Source organism: Onychostoma macrolepis, chromosome 05 (assembly GCF_012432095.1).
Source record: "Onychostoma macrolepis isolate SWU-2019 chromosome 05, ASM1243209v1, whole genome shotgun sequence".
Lineage (NCBI taxonomy): Eukaryota > Metazoa > Chordata > Actinopteri > Cypriniformes > Cyprinidae > Onychostoma > Onychostoma macrolepis.
In genome coordinates this window covers 42,324,655-42,346,699 of record NC_081159.1, presented here as the reverse complement: position 1 = coordinate 42,346,699, position 22,045 = coordinate 42,324,655, and the positions used below count along the sequence as shown (strand labels likewise).

Below are 22,045 nucleotides of genomic sequence, written 5' to 3'. Positions count from 1 at the left end.
CTCATACTGTATGTCTGTTAGCTTTGGGGAAATTAATATTCTAGTTTATTAAATAACTTTTTAAAATGCATACACTACCATTCAAAAGCTTTTGATATTTATACTATTATTCAGAAAGGACGCATTAGATTGATCAAAAGTGACAGCAAAAACTTTTACTTTGTTGCAAACAATTCTACTTCTACTTCATAAACGCTGTTCTTCTGAACTTTTTATTCATCAAAGAATCAAAGAAAAAATAAATGTTTTCAACTTTACTACTAATCAGAAATGTTTCTTGAGCAGAAAATGATTTCTGAAGGATCATGTGACACTGCAGACTGGAGTATTTTTGATCAAATAAATGCAGACTTGGTGAGCAAAAGAGACTTCAAAAACATTACAAATCTTGCAGACCAAAACAATTTAAATGGTGCTGTTTATCTCCTTAACTTTTTTTGAACTTCCCTTTTAAATGGGAAATATGCCAGCGATAATGGTGCACATCAAACTATTTAAACAAAGTGCACTGAAATCCATATAGCCAGTCCATAAACACGAAAACCAGCAGCGCTGTGGTATAATGGCTTTCTGTGTCTGTGAACGGCATCTGCTGCTGCCTATATAAGTGATGTAAGCCATGACTGCAACTTTACACACAATCATACACCGCACTGCACTTCAAGACATGTGGCGACTTCCTGCTGCGTCTGCTGATTCAAGAGGGAGGAGAACACCTGACCTTACGGTCCTGCAGCGGGAAGCGTTTGACCTTCAGCCGTTTCTTTCAGGAAAATAAAGGAGCTGAACAAAACACGAGATGATGTCTACTGTAATGACTGCAAGAAACCCAGCATGAGAACAAAAATAAAACAAACAGACAGAAATACGAGATCAAATAGTATGTAAAGCACTTTAAAGTAAAGTTCAATATTAAACACGCCTTGAGACATTAGACGAACACATTGCTGAATTCAGCTCACAGTCCAGCTGTTTCTGAACACAAAAATGTGTCTCATGTTAAACAACCCATAGCAACACTCACAGAGACAATGCATCTCTGAATTAAAGCTCTTTAAAACACTGCTGTTTTAATAAAATATTGCTAATAACAAAGAAAACATCTGCACTAGTCCAAATGGATCAGTGCGAATAGTCTAACATCATGAGCCGTTTAAATATATGTACTCATACAAACCCTGTTATGAACTAAATAAATTGACAAAAACATGCTGGTGAAACATCTCAGTATTTCTGCATTGATTATTGATAAAATGAGGTATGATCTTTGTCTATTTCACAATTATAGACAGACACAATCTGACTTAAACAGTTGCACTTTTCATTGACACTGTAGGACACTGTTGCAAAATGTTTTAAATTGCAACAATATTCTCAATATTATTGTTTTTACTGTATTTATATGATCAGCCTCGAAGACCATAAGAGACATTAAAAACAAAACAAAAAAACCTTATTGACCTCAAGCTTTTGAATTGTAGTACAGGTGCTGGTCATATAATTAGAATATCATCAAAAAGTTGATTTATTTCACTAATTCCATTCAAAAAGTGAAACTTGTATATTATATTCATTCATTACACACAGACTGATATATTTCAAATGTTTATTTCTTTTAATTTTGATGATTAGAGCTTACAGCTCATGAAAGATCAGTATCTCAAAATATTAAAATATTAGAATATTACTTAAGACCAATACAAAGAAAGGATTTTTAGAAATCTTGGCCAACTGAAAAGTATGAAAATGAAAAGCATGAGCATGTACAGCACTCAATACTTAGTTGGGGCTCCTTTTGCCTGAATTACTGCAGCAATGCGGCGTGGCATGGAGTCGATCAGTCTGTGGCACTGCTCAGGTGTTATGAGAGCCCATGTTGCTCTGATAGTGGCCTTCAGCTCATCTGCATTGTTGGGTCTGGTGTCTCTCATCTTCCCCTTGACAATACCCCATAGATGGGGTTCAGGTCAGGCGAGTTTGCTGGCCAATCAAGCACAGTAACACTATGGTCATTGAACCAGCTTTTGGTACCTTTGGCAGTGTGGGCAGGTGCCAAGTCCTGCTGGAAAATGAAATCAGCATCTCCATAAAGCTTGTCAACAGAAGGAAGCATGAAGTGCTCTAAAATTTCCTGGTAGATGGCTGCGTTGACTGTGGACTTCAGAAAACACAGTGGACCAACACCAGCAGATGACATGGCAGCCCAAATCATCACTGACTGTGGAAACTTCACACTGGACTTCAAGCAACATGGATTCTGTGCCTCTCCACTCTTCCTTCAGACTCTGGGACCTTGATTTCCAAATGAAATGTAAAATTTACTTACATCTGAAAAGAGGACTTTGGACCACTGAGCAACAGTCCAGTTCTTTTTCTCCACAGCCCAGTTAAGATGCTTCTGGCGTTGTCTCTGGTTCAGAAGTGGCTTGCAGCCCTTTTCCTGAAGACGCCTGAGCGTGGTGACTCTTGATGCACTGACTCCAGCTTCAGTTCTCTCCTTGTGAAGCTCTCCCAAGTGTTTGAATCGGCTTTGCTTGACTGTATTCTCAAGCTTGCGGTCATCCCTGTTGCTTGTGCACCTTTTCCTACCCAAATTCTTCCTTCCAGTCAACTTTGCATTTAATATGCTTTGATACAGCACTCTGTAAACAGCCACACCTTTCAGTAATGACCTTCTGTGACTTACCCTCTTTGTGGAGGGTGTCAATGTTCGTCTTCTGGATCATTGCCAAGTCAGCAGTCTTCCCCATTATTGTGGTTTCAAAGAACAAGAGATACCCAGAATTTATACTGTAGGGATGGTCATTTATTCAAACTCAAATGTAAATATTCTAATATTTTGAGATACTGATTTTTGACTTTCATGAGCTGTAAGCTCTAATCATCAAAATTAAAAGAAATAAACATTTGAAATATATCAGTCTGTGTGTAATGAATGAATATAATATACAAGTTTCACTTTTTGAATGGAATTAGTGAAATAAATCAACTTTTTGATGATATTCTAATTATATGACCAGCACCTGTATATATATCTGCTTTGTTTTAATATTTAGGTAAATAGGGAATATTGGACCAAATATATTGATGGTTGTGAGTCTTTATACACAAACACAATCTGACCTAACTAATAATATACAAACAGTTGTACTTTTCAAAAAGTTACTGAAGACACTGAGTGATCATTGACATGGCAGGCTGGAAAAAGTAAGTGAACCTCTGAATTGGAGCCAGTTATGCACGAATAGCCAATTGAGGTGCTGTGGCATAACCTAAAGCAGGTTGTGTTATTCAGAAAACCAAGAACAATTGCTAAACTGAAACAGATTTGTGGGTAGGGATGGTTCAAAATTGGTCAGAAGCCTTATAAAAATCTACAGAAAGCATATGGTGGAGGTTTTGCTCCTAAAGGAGCATCTACAAGTTCAATTCAAGGGGTCACTTATTTTCTCCATCCTGCATTGGGAATGAATAGTCAGTGAAAATGTGAAAAGTACAACCGTGTGTGTTATTAATTAAAGGTAGGGAGAGAGAGGCAGGCTAGCTTTGAAAGCATAAGATCCCTTTTATGGTCCTACGCCTTCCACAGACAATATAAATACATTTAGACCACTTAACTCAGGGATGTGAAGAGACTTTCAACCAGCAGAACAAAAAATGCTTTTGAACCAAATCACCAACCTTGCCTTTAAATCAGATTGTGTCTATAACTGACGAAGATCAGACTACATTTTTAGAGAAATGAAAGCAAAAATATTTTCAAAGGGTTCACAAACTTATTCCAATGTGTGCCAAACCAACTTCCTCCCGATCTGATGGGATCATGTGTTTGTTATCGAGCTCTAAGAGCAGAACACTAGTTAAGTGCCCTCATCTCTGCCTTCATCTGATACTCAGAAATGCCACACCAAAGCCATTTCTGTTGAAGAGAGCTCATTTACTCTATACATCAAGATTCTGATAAAAATGAAGCGCCTCTTTTGTCCTTTAATGTGTGCTGATTCTGTTTCCAAACATAGTAATAATTCTAAGATCCATTCTATGAAGGGCACTTGGATTTCTCTGAATGTTGTCATTAACTTCCATTATGGAACATGAGTAATACGCCGTCTGACAGCACACACACGATAACTTTCAAAATATGTAATTTCCCATCTTTATACGTGAGATCGGACTGTGCTGATATCACTGGGGCTGTGCTAGAAATTAGACTTGATCAATTAAAGCAGCAGCTATTTATAATGAGTTTTAAAAAGGTACAAGCTGATAGACAGCGAGCATAAATAGCAACAAAGAGCATCTGGTTTACAGTAAGCACAAATAGTGACAGATAATATTAATGCAAAGTGTAAATTGACATAATATATACCAAATCTGAGCAATGGTGGGCGGAGTTACTGAAAACAGACTTTGCCAACAAGACTGACTATTTAACTTCAGTCTAAACAGACACTGCCATAAAATAAACGTGTAGGAGCGAGAATGAAGAGTGTGTATTTATCTGTCTGTCTGTGCTGTTTGTTCATTTTATTGTCTTCTCTCTATAACTATTCAGCAACAGAATAAATTATAAATGGCGCCGTTCTATTATAGCCAGAGATAATGAGCAGGTCATGTGATCTGAGCGTCTAATTAGAAGCAGGACTGGCGTATACAGGGATACTAGTTGCATTACAGATGGTTTCTGTTGAGTACCATCTGTGATGTAAATGCAGCACCTTTGAGTGTGTGTGTGTGTGTGTGTGTGTGTGTGTGCGTGTGTATGTGTGTGTGAGTGAATACCTTATGAGAAAGCAGAAATGTCTCCAGAGAGAGGGGAGAAAAGTTCAGTGTCGCTGTAAGAGCTGTCTAGAGCTGTCTAGAGCTGTCAGTCAAAGCATCTCTCACACACACACACACACACACACAGTATGCATTCGGTCACAGTGCGAGAAAAAAAACAAAAAACTGCACTGCAGCTGCTCACGTACTTTAAGAACAAGCAGTAGGTTCAATACAAGTTAAGCTCAATTGTCAGCATTTGTGGCATAATGTTGATTAGCACAAAAAGAGGTTATGGAGAGAGACTGACAATGAAAGATTTTTTTGCTTTTTTTCCCTGATGATTTAAATGAAGATTATAATTTTATGCGTTTGATTGTTTGTTTATAATTTAGCACCAAGTCAACAACCACTGCTATATTCATGGTGAAAAACAAGTGAAAAATAGAAAAAGTAAATATGTCAATAAACAACAAAACAAAATTTATAACAGCAAAATGTATAAATAAAGTTTAAAAAAAAAGTTTATCTTTGATAAAAAAATAAACAAAATCTGGTCTGTCTTAGTTTGCAAAATTACAGTTTTATGAGAATCGACCAAAAAGTCCTAGAAGAGTTAAAAAACACAATCCATCAAAATATGCTTTAGAGATACTGGATTCTGTCATAAGGGGGATAAAGGAGCATCTTCACCCTTTAATAAAAATGTGTGTGTGTGTTAGTATGGAGTCTTATTTTATAAAAGTACTGTTAAACCCTGTCTGTTATTTACGATGTGAAGTTGTTTAAATCATCATTTTTACAGCAACTTTTTAGGTGAGGTGTCAGTCATACCAGAAAATAATCTTGTTTTCCCTTTTTTCCTATACCCCACTGACAGATTTTTTCTTGTTTTAAGTGTAAACTCGCTTGTTTTTGATACATTTTTCAGAAAACAAGAATGAATAGCTTAATTTATATTGAACGCAGACAAGACAGAGATCCGTCTTAGCCGGTGCGCAGCACATGCTGCGGTGATGTTTGAGGCTTCTACGCCTCTTATTGTATCTGGAAACCCGATTCGCTCCACCTGATCTGTCTGTGTGTGTGTGTGTGTGTGTGTGTGTGTGCACTCTCCTGAGCTCCTGAGACAGACATGCTCCTCCATTATTCAGAGGAAGACAGTGCAGATGTACAGATCTCTGAACACACACACAGGATGGAGAAAATCACAAATGCGATGGCTTCAGTCTCTCAACTGTTTCTCCTAGAGAGCAATGGAGGGCAAACTGAATTTTGCTGGTAAAAAAAATCCCAGTAATCTCTCATGCATCTCCTCTAGAGTTTCAGAAGAGATCTCAACATTGTCTCAAACTGTGCTTAGATTTGCAGAAATACCAACATTGCAAAATGACATTACATAAGTCTGATTTTCTGAAAAAACTGATCAAAATGAAGAAAAAAATATCTGCTAATGAGGTCAGAAAAATAATCTTGTTTTCCCTTTAAATTAAATTTATTTTCATGACCCCAATGGCAGATATTTGTTCTAGTTTTAAGCATGAACTCAGATTTTTCAGCAACACTTAATATCTCAAGTCATTTTGCTACTCAAGTAAATGTATCTGGATTTAGAAATGTTATTATTTGTACTGGAAAACAAGACAAAAACACAGAGAAAGAAAAAAAATTAATCAAATGTCATTATTTAAAAGATGTTAGGCTGCATTACAAAAACTGCGTAATGGTTGTTTGGATACTTTTTTCTTTGCAATAACAATAAGACTGGAAACATGCAAATAGGGTCTACTTTGATGTTACATTGACTTTAATGTCTCAGGCACTTTAAAGAGAGACATTAAAGCAAACGTGAAGCCAAAAGAAGCAGAAGAAAGGAAGGTTAGGAAGGAAGAGCATAAGAAATGCTCCAAACACACAGAAATGTCTATGACAGGCGTCCTCTGTAGACAAATACATGAGCAGCAAAGCTTCAAACAGACGGCCTCCACCTTCCCTCATCTCTTCAATAATGCCCTTTCATCTGCTCTCTACATCCAGGCCAGAGCAATCCAGCACAGAGACACAGCGAAAACACAGACTAACAGTGATGAACAGATCATTATTTTGACTCTTCTGCTTCACAAAAACCAGTCTGAGAGATTCATTCACAAATCAGACTGAAGCGATTGTCTGGATATGGTTATGTTTGGTTAACTAAGTTTAGTTACAGTAGCAAAAACAGCCTGTTTAATTCTAAGGGTCAGAGAAGGTGGGAAATGGTTGTAGTCAAAACTATTGACAAACATTAGAAAAAAAGAAAACCTTTAGATCCACACTGTTAGACATTTCAAAGGGTTTTTACAGTAACTTATGCCAGTAAGTTACTGTAATTAAGATTTACAGTAGCAAACTGTATTTGATTTATCAGTATACTACTGTAATTCATTCATTTTAATATAGATTTCATTAGATTTTATAATTTTTATATAGAATTCATTTTATTGCTTACTATACATAGGTACTACTGGCATTCAATTAAAACAGACACAATAATTATAAAATATCAAATTCTTTATTTAAATACATTGCATGTATAACACTTAAAAATACAGACTTCCAGTGCTGGAACAGTGCATCTTCACCATTTCTCCTGTCTTAGGATGTTTTGCAGTGCATTATGTTGTGTCCTCTGGATTCATCCTCACAAACAATCTTTAGGCAACAGAAACATAATGGGGAAAAAGACAAACAGCCAAAGAATACATAGCCATCTGCAAAACCCAGGTGCTGCTCCAAAACGTGGCCACCACCTTTGCTCACCATCCACTTTGACAGAAATTTCTTCTCTGAAAAACAAGATGTAGAAATAGCACACTTTTAAAAGGCAAACCTCATACAGAGTGCACAAATCTCTCAAAACCATAGTTGTTCTCTTACCATGAATAACAGTCTCAGGTTGACTGGCCTGCTCATGTCTTTCTTGATGCTTCACTGCAGTTGCCAGGGCTCTCAAGTCTCACGCAATCGGAGTGAGACTCACGCATTTCAACCAGTTCACACGCTCTCACGCCACACCTTGTATTTCTCACGCTGAGAAGGGATAACTTGTCCCGCTACAATTACTATACAATTAATATACCATTAATAGATGAGGGAATACTGAGGTAAGTTTTCTGCCGAGTTCATAGCTCTCTCGACTCTGTAGCTATAGAGTTAAATGCCACCTACCAGCCAATCAGAAATTAGGATGTTGTTGTTTCCGTTTAAATTACGCGATTCTGCAGCAAGCGGGTTCGTTACTAAGCAACATGGATGCGCGCGCACATGGGGTGTAAATTGGAAGTGAAAGATCTGATGAATGCTGTAGGTAACCCCTTCATTTATTTTTTCGATTTTAAGATTCCTCTACGAAATCACTTGCCTGTGAAAAGATAGTGAGAGCTGATGTTGGGGAATATAGCCAAATTCGCGCTAAAGTATTATTGATGCAGACAAAAAAAAAAAAAAAAAACTCTCCAACTGCTTTGCAACCAGAAGCTTTAACTTAGCTTTGGCTTCCTGAAAGGAAAGTACTAGAGATGTTATAACAGTTGGTGAATCTGATAAAAGACAGACAAATTCATCCAAATAAAATAAATAGTTTTACATATTTAAAAAAGGATCGAAAATACAAAGAAATTTGGCCCCAAACATGCCAACTGAACAGCAGTGCTCAGTGTACATACTGTACACACACAGTAGCATTACAGAACTTGTCCTGAACATGTATGTCAAGCTCTCTCTCTGTGTGTGAGAGAGAGAGAGAGAGAGCGAGAACACATTTCAGCTTATGATTTTATTTTTTTTCTGTTGTGTTTGTTGCACATCTTGATGACAGGGGTAGGGGGCTCCCATATAAAGCACTGAGGCTTCCCCAAATTCAAATTCAGATGCAGTGTGTTTTCCACATGGTGGGTTTGAACAAAACCAAAACTAGAAGCAGTTTGGCTCTGGATGGAACGCTATTATCATGACAGTGCTTTATGTGGGAGTCCTCTACCCCTGTCATCAGGCATCAAAATGTGCAACAAACATTTACAACAGAAAAAAAGAAACATAAGCTGAAATGTGTTCTCTCTCTCTCTTTCTCTCTCACACACACACACACACAGTTTAACATACATGCTCAGGGTAAGTACTGTAATGTATGTGTGTACAGTATGTACACTGAGTACTGCTGTTCAGTTGGCTCGTTTGAGGCAAAATTGATTTTTATTTTTGATACATTTGTATTTTTAAATACATAAATCTTTTTATTTTATTAGAATGAATTTCTTTCATCAGATTTACCAAATGTTATAACTTCTATTTGTGCTGGTCAATTATGAACAATAGGTCAAATTGAACTGCTAGCAAAAATTGGGTGCTGCAAATATTTGAGTTGCTCCTCCCCTTTGACTTGAGAGCCCTGAGTTGCCTTTAAAACACAAATACAAAAAATACAGTAAATCTTAAATTCCATTAAAAAATATAACAAACTAATTCTAAAACTAGAAAGGCAGCTAGCCATAAAACTTGTTTAACCTAGCTAACATACTCTTTTATTTTCTCAGGCTACTGGCCAACATTAACTACTAACACCTGAACTAAATTTCACATTAGTTAACCTAATGTTAATATAAGATAAGCGTTGCTCGTTGAAAACAATTTTAAATCGGTAACTTATCAACAAGCTGACAAAAGTCGTTTGAAACGACAGCGCAGTTTACCATGGTAACGTTCTGTAACCGCCATGTTGACGAGTAAATGTTACTAATGTTAGGTAAACTGGTATGCAAAAATCTGACACAAACACACAGACAAACGTACATATATTTTTACCTTGCTTGCTGGTCTTATTCTCTCGTAAAGTGCATCGACACACAGCGTAGTTGTTCACTCTCGCGGGTTCATCCCCGGCGCTGCCCCGCTGCTTCCGTGTCTTCCTCGGACGCGAGTGGTGCGGCGAGGCGCGACTCGATAAAAAAGCAATATAAAACCCATTATATATACTATCTACAATGGATGCGGACAGTAATGTGATGCCCCGGTATATTTCTGATGTACAGATGTACTCCAAACGCTCGCGCTGTTTCTGACACGAAGTACAAACGGATTTTCCAATCATTAGAAGCGATGTAACAGGTCCAGTAGTCAGTCTCTAGCTGCTGCGGCGTTGTAGACACGGTGCAGGGCAAATTGTATCAATCCAAATGTCAGAAATGAGGAAAATAAAACGATCTCAGTATAATGGCGCCAATGAGACCGTTACAGTAGTATACAGCAATTTTAAAAAATACAGTAAGTCTCTGTATGTGGGGTCTGACGTCACAGAAAATTCCCATGATGCAAAGGGTATTACAGTTATTTACTGTAAAGGGAATTTGCAGTATTACACTGGGTGATATACAGTAAATAACTGTGGAAATTACAGAAATGTCTAACAGTGCAAATAATCAAGCTTCATTTTTTATAACAGTATTAATGATAATAAATAGTAATTATTATTTATTAATGTAACATAACATATTAATACTGTTAAAAATGTAAATGTATTTTTGAATGAATGAATGAATTCAAAATATCTTGCGTTGCACAGAGGAAATAAATGCAATTTATGAAAGTGAATAAACATCTCATGATGCCAGACCGCATGCTGTCAGAAGAGATCGAATGATGCTGTTTTACAAATTAACTTTGTCTTTGATGTGACTCAAATGATTCCATTTATATCCTGATTTCAATTGGATTTTGCATATTCTGTCTGATACGTCCTTTGAACTCAGATGAGTGTAGAAATGAGCTGTCTAGATTGCCCAGAATACACGGAGCAGCCGACAGCACGACTGGGCCGACCGCACACTCCTGCTTAAAGGGAAATCATTTCCTCGTGTCCTTCTATTTTTTTGTGGTTATTTCTTGTGCTACTCGCCATATAACACAAAAACAAAAATGAGGATTAGGGCTGTCAAGCTTCTAAAATGACCAAAAGGTGTCTTATACATTCCAAATTTTACAAACTCATATGACAGAAATTATGATTTTTCCCTAAAATCACTGTAATACATGTCAGTGATGTCAAACAACCAAACGTCTGGCATGAAGAGTCATTCAGTGAATAATGACTTATAATGAATAATGAAAGCATTGTGTGACTTCAGAAGACTTGAGTCATATGGACAAATTTTATTATGCTTTAATGGTGCTTTCTTTTTGAAGCCCCAGGTACCATTATACAAAACAGGTCAAATTCTGCAAAATATATTTTTTTGTGTTTCATGGAAGGAAGAAAGAAAGTCATACAGTTTGGAACTTGATGTGATGATTTGAATTTTGAATTTCATTTTTGGGTGAACTATTCCTATTGAATGAGAGTCCAAACAGCTCATTTGCTCATTAAGATGTTCTAACTTCAAACCATTGCTTCCGGCTAAAATATGAGTCCATAGCCCAAAATAATGCTTCTTGAAGTGAAAAAGTCTGAAAAAAATCTGCACAGAAGCACCATTTTCAAGCCAAAACAGCTCTAAACAAACTCACCTACATCTTGGGTGGCCTGAGGCTGAGTACATTTTCAGCAAATTTTCAATTTTGGAGTGAACTGTTCCTTTAAGTTAGCACCATCAAATCTTTTAAACAAGATGAAGCATGTACACCTATATATTTAGCCTTTTTGAATTGAATTATGTCTGTGAAATAATCTGTATTTCTACCTTTTTGACAGACAGAAATTGCAAAAAAGGTCTACATGCATTTCTGCTAATTTTTCTGCCATTCTAAGAGCGACGCTGCTGTGAAATTCTAAAAATAAATAGACAGGAACAGACTGGAAAAAAGAGACAGAAGCATGCTGAGAGTCAACATTCCCATTTAGCATTAAACACACTCCAGTGTGTGGGTATAGAGGACAGACATATGCTGGAAAACACACACACTGACGCTAACCAGCCCCCTGAGGATCTGTGTGCCCTTCAGGGGAACGGCGGATAGGAGAATTAGGATGGCAGGAGGAGACACTTTTGATAAAATGGAGGCTGAGAGAAAAGAGGAAAATGGGGTGAGAGAGAAACGAGTCGTCTTCCCGGATTTAAACGCAGCACCCTACTAGGGCGACCGCATTTGTTCTCACTGGTGCATTCATACATTAAAAGTGCACATTTTTGTACTTCATCTTACTGGCAGTTTTAAGAAACCATTCGAAAAAGATTGGAATTGGTGAAATATCAACATCGTAAACAATTGAAGTTGCAAATAATACATATAACATATGTTTTGCATTCTTTCTGCTTCAAAATTTCACCTTTAATTCAATGTGTTACTTGCCATTTCCTTGTAATTACTTGTGAAATGTACTAGCAATTTCTGAATAAAATTTTCAATGTTGAAAATTTTCAAAAGTTTCAATGTTGTGAAAATATAATCAATGTAATGAAAAAAAATATGAATACAACGTATAAACAGTTACTTTTAATTTTGCCTGCAGAATGTGTCAGGATCCTGCCCTCACTGTTTTGTCTGTCTTGTCTTTGTTTCATGTTTCTGTTTGTTTCTGTGTTTGAGCACATGGCTCTGTCTTTGTTGTTGTCTGCCTGTCCTGCCTCCTTGTTACCTGTTACCATGCCCCCTTGTTTAGTCCTTGTGGAGTCCTCGTTTGTCTGAGTGTTGTCACCTGCCCCTCATGTCTCTGATCTCGTTTGTCTTAATGTTCTCACCTGGTCCTTGTGTTCTCCTCTCCTTTATATGGTTCTCCCTTTCCCTCTTGCTTTGTCAATTCGTTGATTCTTTCATGCTGTACATATGTGTCCATTTGCTAGCTCATCTACTCTTTTGTCTTACTGAATATTCCCTGCTTTGTTGTTAGTTGAATTTTGTCTCTAGTCTAGTCTAGACTAGCCTGCTGAGCTCCTGGTCTGCCCCCTCCATCTGCCACACAGCTAGTCCCGTGCAGTGCCTGTGAGATTGCTGGTTTGGAGTGGCTGCACCACATGTTCCTGTCAGGCCACTGCTGTCTTCCTCCGGTCATCACCTGCACAGTCCCTTCTCCTCTCTGGCCTACAGCCATCCACTCCGCTGGACCCTACGGCCTCTCTCTCAGCCTGCCTGACTTCTAGTCATATTCCCTGCCTATTGTTTGGACAGTATTCACTCTCCCCATCACCTTCTCTCGTCTTGTCTGCAAGCTTGTTCAATAAAACTGTTTGCACTCATTCTGTATTTGAGTCCTCCCTCCAGATCTGTGACAATGAATTGACCAGCGCTGGACTCAGCAGAATGAGTATCAAGATCCTGCCACCTGCTAATGCCCGGGAGAGATTGGCTTGCCAACAAGGCTGGGATATAGGTGCTTTTACCCAGTTTTTCTGGACGATGTAAAGGGGGCTTGATTATGATGGGACCCTCAAAGACATTTTCAATGCCTGCTTGGATGATCCTGTGCTTAAGTGGGAGTTGGAGAACCTCAAGATTTTGAATTTCTGGAACTTCTCAAGGTATCTGGGTCATCGCATCCTGTGGGGAATGCCTCCTCCACCTAAGCCACCATGCAGCAACCACTCCGCCCCACTTCCCTTGGCAAATCAAAGCCAAGATCCTCTTCTGACTCAAAAGCGAAGCGCAAGAATGAAGAGGGCTCTTCAGTCGGCTGCATCCATTCATGACTCCTAACACCTTCCCAGTCACCCCTGAGTCTGCTGGGATCGCTCATGTTTCCCTTGTACCAGTCTGGGAGATGACATCAGTAGACTTGACATCATCTCCCAGACATTTAAGTCAGTTCCAGTTATTTCGGAGTCTGTTGAATCAACTTTCCCAGAGATAGTCAAGAGCGCTGCTGACATCTCTATTCCAGTCACCCCCGTTCCAGTCACGCCCTCTCTAGTCACTCCAGAGCCTGTCAACCCTGCCCCAGTTATTTCCAAGATGGCCGAGTTGGCAGCTATCCAGTCAATTCTATGCCAGAGTTGACTTCTGTCATCCCTGAATCAGTCACTTTCAATACCGTTATCCAGGAACAAGTTGTCAACCTCAGTCAATGAAGTTTGCACCAGACACCTCTGAGTCTATCAAGTCAACCTCTGTCTTCCCAGAGTCAACAGTGCACTCCTGTTACTCAAGAATCAGTCAAGTGTTGTCCCTCAGTCTATTAGGTCTGTCCCCGACTTGTCTGCTGGGCCTATTCCTGTCTCCGCTGAGACGACCAGGATCACCGCCTCTCCGCCTGTGTTGGCCGAGTTAGCTACAGATACTACAGAGGTGGTCAAGTATGCCGTTTCTATCCGTCAGAAGAGGAGGAAGACGGCCTGTGCTGTGCAGTCTAATGCCCTTCCTGTTAGATCCACTGAAGCCATGTTTTTGAATCCTGTCTTGTCCACCGAATGTGTTCCTGCCAGTTATGTCAAGACTAAGAACGTTCCTGTCAGTCATGTCCACAGAGGCTCTTCCTAAGCTGGCTGCTTCTCCTGTCTTGACTACAGAGATCGATGCAGAGGCTTTCATTTTGCCTGTTCCAGCCACAGAGGCCAGTTCCAAGCTGCCTGCATTCCCAGTTGCATCCACGGATGCCATCCCAGTCATGTGAAAGAATATTCCGGTCAGTCAAGTCTTGTCCACAGAGGTCATTCCAGTACAGCCCACTCTCACTGTGTTGGCCACAAAGGCTATTCCTGAGGCTCTTATTCAGCCCGTTATGGTCAAGGACGCCATCTGAGTTTCCTGTTATGCCCCCAGAGGCTGTCCCTGAGCGGCCTGCTCTTGACGTTTTGGCCATTTGGCCATTCCAGAGGCTCTCATTCAAACTGTTATGGCCACAGAGGCCATCTCCAAGCACACCACTCTCCCAGTCACAGCCATGGAGGCCAGTTCCAAGCAGCCTGTTTTCCCAGTTGCGTCCACGGATGCCATTCACGCTAGTCATGTCAAGTCTCAAGATGGTCCTGCTTTGTGAAGTCAACAGGTGTTCCTGTTAGTCAAGTTGTGTCCACAGAGGCCCTTCCTGAACAGCCCACTCTCACTGTGTTGGCCACGAAGGCCATTCCAGCGGTTCACATTCAGCCCATCATGGCCACGGAGGCCATCTATGAGCACCCCGCTCTCCCCATCACAGCCATGGAGGTGTTTCCTAAGCAGCTGGTTGTCGTGGCCGCTGAGGCCTTCTCTGAATCTCTTGCCAACCTGATCAGGTCCACTAGGCAGATTCTCACCACCCTTGCTGTGGCCACTAAGTATGGAATTCCCGAGGAGGAGCCCCCTGAATCAGCTATGGAGGAGGTTGGTTCGAAATCCGTTCAAGGGACAGCAGTCCCTGCACCTGCTCCTGAGGGAGCAGTTTCTGAGTCCGCTCCTGAGAGGGCAGTCCCAGAGCCCACTCCAGAGAAAGCAGTCCCCGAACCCGCTCCAGCCCCCGAGTTCGCAGTCTCAGCGCCGGCTCCACAAAAGCACTTTGCTGTGCCTGCTCCACGTTAGCGCATCCCAGTTCCCGAATCTAGCCCAGAGAGTGCTCCGGTTCCCGAATCCAGCCCAGAGAGGGCTCCAGATCCCGAGTTCAGCCCAGTGTGAGTCCCTGCACCTAGAGGCACCTCCAGTTGGGCTCCCTTCCCACCCTCTGTCATTCCCGGTAGTAGTTCCCACCCACCCCTTCCCTTCCCTCTGTTTCCTGGCTGCCCTAGTATGCCTAGTTTTCTGATCTCGTTTGTCTTTAGATGTTCTCACCTGGTCCTTGTGTTCTCCTCTCTTATATCGTTCTCCCTTTCCCTCTTGCTTTGTCAGTTCGTTGATTCTTTCCTGTTGTACGTACATGTCCATTTGCTAGCTCGTCTACCCTTTTGTCTTACTGAATATTCCCTGCTTAGTCGTTAGTTGAATTTTGTCTAGTCTTGTCCTGTCCTGCCTGCCGAGCTCCTGGTCTGCCCCCTCCATCTGCCACACAGCTAGTCCTGTGCTGTGCCTGTGAGATTGCTGGTGTGGAGTGGCTGCACCGCATGTTCCTGTCAGGCCACCGCTGCCTTCCTCAGGACATCACCTGCACAGTCCCTTCTCCTCTCTGGCCTACAGCCATCCGGGGCTGGACCTTACGGCCTCTCTCTCAGCCTGCCTGACTTCGAGTCGTATTCCCTGCCTATTGTTTGGACAGTCTTCACTCCCCACTTCACCTTCTCTCATCTTGTAGCTGTCAATATGTTGACATTTTGTTTGTGTAAAAAAAGACGTATGAATATTAATGAGATCACGTGGTCCCAAAGGGGGGCAAACAGACTGTTTCAAGTCGGTCATTTGCTTTGTTGCAAAAAAAAATTGTAGCCTCTATCTGAAACAGACAAGCACATTTGCCTGTGATCTGTGATTTAGGCACTTAAATATTTTGTTGTCAATCAGGACATTCACAGCCAATCAGAAATCTCTCTGCTCTGGGTTCAATTACAAGTATTTCTATGAAGCGCAAGATGATTGATGTTTAGACTATAAAAGAACGCTGAAAAAACAGACTTGGGTGATTTTCATGACCAACACATGGACCGGCAGTCTATTGATTTTGATAATTGTAAATCATTGCTACTAGAAGTTTTAAGTTTGTTAAAATCATTAACTTAAACATCAGCTATTAACGTCTGTAATCCGTCAAAATCAAATCATCAGATTGTGTCAAAAGAGAGCTGTGCTGTTACTTCAGTAAGAGATTAGACTTACAATTTTTACCTGCACTTTCAAAAAAAAGAAAAAATGGTACAAAAGCTGTCACTGGGATGGCACTCTCTCAGAAGCTACTTCTTTGTACCTTTTTTACAACTAAAGGATGCATTTTGTTACCTTGAAGGTACATATTTGTACCTAAAGTGTGAATATTAGTATCTAAAAGATACATATTTATAACTTTTGAAAGGGTACTGCCCCAGTGACAACTTTTGTACCTTTTTCTGAGAGTGCCGTTAAATAAAATTGCTGAAAAACATCCCAAAGACGCACACTGAAGGATGCACTTTTTACTTGGACCAATAAGAAACCATCTAGCAACCACCCAGAACACCCTAGCAACCCCCTGCCAACCAGGATACTCTCACAACCACTTGACAAAAACCTAAAACACAGGCGTTTTGCACAGGAAGGAAAAATTAAAAAAGCCTCTTAATGTTTACACACTCACACACACAAAACTGATCTGAAATTTTCTGTCTCACAGCTGCAGCCAAAAATCAACCCAGCAAACATTATACATCGTTAAAGATCTTCATATTTGAATTTCTTAAATTTCTCAGGCAAAACAGCAATGTTTTATACAGTTTAAAATTTTCACTCACACACTGTGGATCATTAATTCATAAAACACAATTCCTGCATACATTAAGAAAGGTTTGGCATCTTAACAGTGTTTACTAAGTCCAGATACAATGCTTTAATGAGCTTCAAAGAGCTAAAAGCATGAAACAGCAGCTCTGCAGCATGCATGTCAGTTCTACGGGCTCAGAATGAAACTAAACACCTAGTGAGAAGCATTTGCCTTTATACCTCTTTACCTTGACACGTCTATTTACTAAATCATCTCAAACCAGCCTACATGCTGAAATAAATCTACATTACTAGGTATATGCAGACTAAAACGGCACCCTGGGAAATCACTGACAACCAGCCGTGGATAACTAACTCCCCTCCATTAAGTGAGCGCATTTGTCTCTTTCTGAACAACCAGCAGCCAGTGACCCCAGAATAAAGAGGGTGTTGAGAGCTTCATGTAAGGGTGAGCGGAGCACAGAGACCCTCACACACCTCACAGAGGTGTTAATATCTATCTCTACAGTTTTACCATTCAAAAATAAAAGCATAGTATATATAGTAACATGTCTATGTCACACATTCATTTAGCAACAGGAATAAAAAGAGTAATGCATAAATATAAGAAGCTGTGCAAGGTAATTATGCGTTTAGAATGATACACATAGTTTATTACTATTTATTTTGTGCAAACTTATGCTCATACAAGCATACATACTGCAAACTTACTAAACATGCATCAGCATAATAACCCAGCCAGCTAACAGGGACCGTTCTCACAACTTTCTCTAACGCTTTTATATATATATATATATATATATATATATATATATATATATATATTAATGTTAGGACAAAACGTTCTCAAAGTAATGTGCATAGAACGTTCTCATAACTTTACTAATATGTTCTCATAACGTTGAGAGAAAACGTTTTTAGAACATTCTCTGAACATCCTTATGATGCAATTTGTACTTGAACGTTCTAAGAAACGTTTTTGTAACCTTTAAATATCGTTCTGATACTTAAAGAAACTTTTACATTTTAACGTTATCAGAATATTATAAATAAACGTTCAAATAACGTTATATTTTGGGGTGAAAATAAAGTTAGTAGAACGTCAGAATTTTGCAACCTTTAAATAACGTTATGATTACGTTTCTATAACCTAGTTTTGTTACCCTCCTACAAATATGATCTGTGCACGTTCTTGATGTATTTTATGAGATTCGCCCTTTTGGTATAAACATAATTGAAATATTTCCGTCATAATTTCTTATGCTGCTTCACTATGGCTCGGATCAGATTTCTAATAATGATTACCGTCACGGGACCGTTATTTGACCAAAATCTCGAGCAATTATGTCATTTAAATCAATAAATCCAACAAAATGCATACAGTTCCACATTTATTCTGAGAGTCAGCTATAGAGCTCACCGTTAATTCCTAACATGTCTTATTATTATCGAAAACAGCGATTTGATAAACACGGAAAATATTCAAATCAAACGTCATTTGTGTGTATTTTCCTTACACAGGCACATAAACACAGTGTAAAGAACAAAAGAATGCGCGTTGAAAATAATCGCGTTTAATCACATTAAGAGCTTGTAGCGCCGCTGTTGTTGTGCGTGTTTGATGCTCACACACACATTTTCGTGTTACTTCAGCGCTGCTATCGCGTGTATTTGATGGGAAGCGGTGAATAATCTTACCGGTTGGTCGTGTGGATGTAGACGAGGCTGGCTGAAGCGCTTCTGCGGCGGTCTGCGGTGTTTTTGTCGGAGGGTCGGGAGCTGTCCTCCGCTCGCGGTGCTGAACGCTCTCAGTGCTGGACAGCGCAGCGGCAGCAGCGCGAGAGCCGAGAACGGAACGACTCGAGCCGCACCGCATCAGACGCAGCGCCCTCCAGCGCTCAGGAGGAGCAACCGCGGCGTGCCGCAATACTGACTCACATCATAACAACTCATCACATTAAAAAAACAGCCAAATTAAGAAATAATAATTACAATAATTCATAAAACAGAAATTTAAAAGATGTTTATAACATGTGATGGAAAGACAAGTATAAAAGCGTGAATTCACTTTTTCTGTATGTTAAATAAACATTTTGAAAATAAATTAATTAAATTATAATATATAAATTGGTTCTTTTATCAATGTTGAAACAAGTTTGCTGCTTAACATTTTGTTAATATTTGCCTTATATTTATCATTTGCTAGGTTGATAAATATAAAGTTCATATACAGTGCCCTCCAAAAGTATTGGAACGGTAAAGACAAAATTGCTCTGTTGGCTGTGGAGTCAAGACATTTACAAATATGATTAAAAGATGAATATGAGACAAAACTACAGAATGTCACATTTTATTATTGGGTGATTCAACACATAGATGCTTTACCAGCTAAGAAGTTCAGCTCTTTTAGAGTTTCATCCCTCTATCTGATGTGAGCATAAGTATTGGGACAGTTGTCTCGCAGGTCTTTCTAAGTGATCAGCTGTGTCCTGTTGCATTAATTCTTCAGATATTAAAAGCAGGGAATGTGTCGTATCAGTTATATCCATTACTTCTGAATTCTGAATCTTGCATTCGATGATGACACACACAAACCAGGATGAAGACGAGGGAGCTGACTTTGAGAGAAAAGCAAGCAATTTGGATGCTAAAAGAAAAGAGGAAGTCAGATAGAGCTCTAGCAAAAACAAAGGGCATGGAGAAATCAAGAGTTTGGAAACCACCAGCAACCAACAACTACCTGATCGGCTGAGAAAACAACAGTAGTTGATGACAGACAAATCATAAAAGCTGTGAAAATTAACCTTAAAAGACGTGTCTGTAAAATCACCAACAACTTCCAGAAAGCTGGGGTGATGCTCTGACAATCTACTGTCCTCAGGAGACTTTGACACAGAATTACAGATGCTACACAGCAAGATACAAACCTCTGACCAGCTCCAGAAATAGAAAGGCAAGATTAGAGTTGAGGTGAGCCAGAAGAGTGTTTATGGACCGACGAGACAAAGATGAACCTTCATCTAAGTGATGGGAAAGCAAAAATGTGGAGAAAAAAAGGGAACTGCAATGATCCCGAGCATACAGCCTCATCTGTAAAGCGTGGTGGAGGTGGTGTCATGGCATGGGCATGCATGGCTGTCTCTCCACTTTACTGATGACTTAATGTATGATGACAGTAGCAGAATGAATTTGGATGGGTACAAAACCATCTTATCTACCAATATTCAAGAAAATGCCACCAGATTCATTGGGAAGTGCTTCATATTGCATCAGGACAGTGACCCAAAACACCTGCCGGTTCAGTCGAGGAGTTTATCAGGGCAAAGAAATGGAAAGTCTTAGATTGCCCAAATCAATCAATATTCGGGAGAAGCCGAATATTCACCAGAAGAGACGGACAGCAGCTCGTAAGTGTTGCGATACTTAGTCATAGATCTGTTGTTTAAATTATTTACCTGCTGTTGGGAAGGAATACTTTCGTTTCCCTTCTATTTCTATTCTGCATTTTCGTTGAGGTTTCGTTGTTTGATTGCACTTTCTGTTAATTATAATAATTTGCACCTCGGCTAAGAAGGAACCTGGATCATTTTCAGTGCTCCTTGCTAGCGAAGTGTTAGTTTCGTCTTGAGTTATTTGCACAAGGCTATTGGCTGGGCCAATCAGAAGCCGGCCACAGCGACTGTAAAAGTATTTAAACTGCCTGTTCGCTATTACAAGTCGGGAGAAGCCGAATATTCACCAGAAGAGACGGACAGCAGCTCGTAAGTGTTGCGATACTTAGTCATAGATCTGTTGTTTAAATTATTTACCTGCTGTTGGGAAGGAATACTTTCGTTTCCCTTCTATTTCTATTCTGCATTTTCGTTGAGGTTTCGTTGTTTGATTGCACTTTCTGTTAATTATAATAATTTGCACCTCGGCTAAGAAGGAACCTGGATCATTTTCAGTGCTCCTTGCTAGCGAAGTGTTAGTTTCGTCTTGAGTTATTTGCACAAGGCTATTGGCTGGGCCAATCAGAAGCCGGCCACAGCGACTGTAAAAGTATTTAAACTGCCTGTTCGCTATTACAAGTCGGGAGAAGCCGAATATTCACCAGAAGAGACGGACAGCAGCTCGTAAGTGTTGCGATACTTAGTCATAGATCTGTTGTTTAAATTATTTACTTGCTGTTGGGAAGGAATACTTTCGTTTCCCTTCTATTTCTATTCTGCATTTTCGTTGAGGTTTCGTTGTTTGATTGCACTTTCTGTTAATTATAATAATTTGCACCTCGGCTAAGAAGGAACCTGGATCATTTTCAGTGCTCCTTGCTAGCGAAGTGTTAGTTTCGTCTTGAGTTATTTGCACAAGGCTATTGGCTGGGCCAATCAGAAGCCGGCCACAGCTGTTTTCACGGTAGTGTGTTAGGCTGTATTTATCAGAGGTCCGAGCGCTGACGCGGAAGTATCAGCGGAAGCGTTCAGCCTCCTCGTGTGAAGACAGACGAGGGTAAAGACCATCGACTTTTCCTGCGCGACTTTAACCGAGCAACGACTCCGAGCGACACACTTAAGTATCTTTTCTTTTTTCCCCCTTCCCTTACACACTCTCCGTTTCCATCCTCTTTCCTGCCACCTCTATCATGTGTTTCCAAACTATTCCGGTTCTCTCTCAACCACGCTCTAACGTCCCACGCAGACGGCAACGTAATCCTGCTAACCTGCGCCTTATCTCTACCTCCTTCACTACACCTCTTTCCTTCTCTGTGGGTCTCTGGAATTGTCAGTCAGCTGTCAACAAAGCTGACTTCATTTCTGCTTTTTCTTTAAAATCCACGCTCAGCATCTTGGGCTTGACTGAGACCTGGATTCGTCCAGAAGACTCAGCAACCCCAGCTGCTCTCTCTACTAATCTCTCTTTCTCTCACACCCCCCGGCAAGTTGGCCGGGGTGGAGGCACTGGTCTGCTCATTTCTAACAATTGGAAATACTCAACCCGCTCTTCCCTATGCAATTACAACTCATTTGAA

The 22,045-nt window shown here is 40.0% G+C and overlaps 1 protein-coding gene across 2 annotated transcripts in view; it reads right to left on the bottom strand.

The window, feature by feature from the left end:
- Window positions 1-18,874, bottom strand: part of srrm3 (serine/arginine repetitive matrix 3) — a 92,874-nt gene extending 74,000 nt beyond the window's left edge. For both annotated transcript variants that reach the window (XM_058776501.1, XM_058776502.1), the window contains exon 1: window positions 18,736-18,874. The gene's annotated coding sequence lies outside the window, so the exon portion shown is untranslated. The remainder of the gene's footprint in view (window positions 1-18,735) is intronic.
- Window positions 18,875-22,045: the final 3,171 nt, after the last annotated feature.